Source organism: Aplysia californica, unplaced genomic scaffold, assembly GCF_000002075.1.
Source record: "Aplysia californica isolate F4 #8 unplaced genomic scaffold, AplCal3.0 scaffold01047, whole genome shotgun sequence".
NCBI classification, from domain to species: domain Eukaryota; kingdom Metazoa; phylum Mollusca; class Gastropoda; order Aplysiida; family Aplysiidae; genus Aplysia; species Aplysia californica.
This window is the reverse complement of record NW_004798317.1, coordinates 175,602-178,095: the sequence shown is the minus strand read 5'-3', so window position 1 is coordinate 178,095 and position 2,494 is coordinate 175,602.

The window sequence follows — 2,494 nt, the reverse complement described above, 5'->3', positions numbered from 1 at the left end:
CATATTATTATTATATCAACTTGCAAAATCACACATGTACATACGAAGGAACAAGTACCCACCCACTCACCTACCATCCCTCCCACAAACGTACACACACGCACACACAAACACACACACACACACACACACACACACACACACACACACACACACACACGCGCGCGCGCGCGCGCGCGAACAAACAAAGACACGCATTGATTGTCTTTTCTAGATGACGCTCCACATCTGTTGTTATGTCTGCAGACACAATGATTCGTGCCCTGAGTACTGAGAGAATCTACACTACTCTATCCTCTCTAGCCAGAAGTTATTGTTGATTTTTATAAGTATTTATTACTTTTTGGCTTTTTCTGCTTGTGTATGGGCAAGAGTGGGGTTGGGGAGGGGGGGGGGAGGAAGGGGATTCTTGCTTTCCAAGATTACTGAATACGCCAAGGCACCTTTTAAAAAAACAACAAGAAAGAACAAAAACAATAAACAAAGATATGTGACCCCCTTTCAAAAAAGAAGTACAAAGTACCTTAGGTTATCAGTGACAAGCATAGTACCGGAGACTCGAGTACAGTCAAGATGTCCTAAAACAGGCGATCCACCCACATAGGGAACGGTGAAGTGCCCATGAGATTCTGTATTTATCTTGCACTTTGCATTTTGGTCACCGTGATTGCTTGAAAGAAGGGCTGTCGAGTTTGTACATTTATTACTAGACGCTGGTAGAACGTGTTTCTGTGACATCGAGGTACGTCGTATTAATCATGGCTCCACATAGTATGATAATAGGCCATATTATTGTTATCATGAGAAGTGGTGATGTGCTGGGAGGTTCATCCTGTGCTAGCCTGAACTGCGGAGTAAGGGGTTCGAATCAAACGCGAGGCGTTTTTAAATTTCAGATATTTGAGATGCCATAGTTACCGTTTTTCTTAACTTTGCCCAATCGGAGACCTGCATTAAAACCACAGATCTTTCGTTTTGAATGTTGAGTAGTATTTCTATGTTTAAAAGTTGCTTTAACTTCTACCCTAGTCTTGCACTGGCAGGTGGCATTCTCTTAAAGAGTACTTGTAGCTTATATAAAGGGTGATTTTTAAAAAAACAACTGTACAACTTTTTTTGTTAATAATTTCCTCCACTCTGAAGTTTTGCGTTTCATATTTGTACCCAACATTTGGAAGTCAAAAGGAATTTGTCTGATATTCATTTTAGATAAATCCAGAAAATGGTTTTGCTCTACATAACGCGTAAAAAAATCAACCCATTTTCAGCTATGTCCCCATTTTTGTAGCATGACACATTAGTTCGCATTAGGCCTACCACTAAAAGTCTAAACGACTGCGCCATATTGCAAACTACAGTGGTCTACCAGGCCAACAAAAGTTTGCAGATAGTTTTTCTCAAGTTTCCTTTGCCTGCTGAGGTCATGGTTGAGATTAATAAAGAGCAGAGAGCTTTTTTGCATTGAACATTTCCTCACCACCAACTAATTTCGTAAATTTCCCACAAGGTACAGAAATAATTCTAAAATGCCCTTAAGTCCTTTGATGTCAAGGGTGGAAATGGTCCATCCATCAGTTAGGACCTGTAGAGAATCAGAACTAAAAATCCCCAGACAAAACGATCACTTCAGGTCAAACATACACCGTTCGCACCCCTTTAAACGTCACCAGGGTGCAGAATTCCGTAGTTGAGCCCCATGAGACGTCTGTCCGTAGACGATGTCGGCAGCAATGACTTTCCTAATTCTCAACTGTCCGTATACTCTAACTCACGGCAGATATCCATCTACTTTTGTACCTTTTCCATGTTCGCGAAGCTATCATGGGATAGCAATGTGTTCATGATTCCTCGACCGTCTTGAAAAACGTGAACTTCCTTTATGACATTTGGTCCCTAGGCAAAAACCATATTCACCTTTCAGGTTATATCAACTCCACAAATGCTGTCTACTTGGGCAACCCCCCCCCCCCCCCCCCATTGTTTCTAGAAACAGCTCCATACTGTAAGGGGTACATTGTGTGCGGCTTTGGGTACTCTTGGTTGAGTGGGTCCTTGTGTTTGACCACCACGGAACTTTACGGACGACGAGCTGAAATGTGTCGAGTCCAAAGGAGGACATATAGACCATTGGTTCTCGGAATTCCAGAATTTTAGAAATATGTTTTTACTCTGTAGGAGAAAAAATTGTTTAAAGGTTACACGGATGGAAAGATTAGATTTAAAAAATGAAAGGAAAGGAAAAGGCAAACCAATCATTACATGATATTCCTTACAAGATCTTTTAAATTGGTGCATTTTGCATTTATAGGTGGTTTTTATAAAAAGCCATTTCCGGTTTCGAAAATAAGTTTCTTTTTTGCTAATTTTTTGTCAAAGAAATTCCATTTGAATGAATTATATCGGTTCCAAATTACAACATTTTAGTACAAATTTTGTGCGAGATATTTAGGAAAAAAGTTGTAGTTTGTTGGGGTTGTTGTTTTTTTTTTTTGGG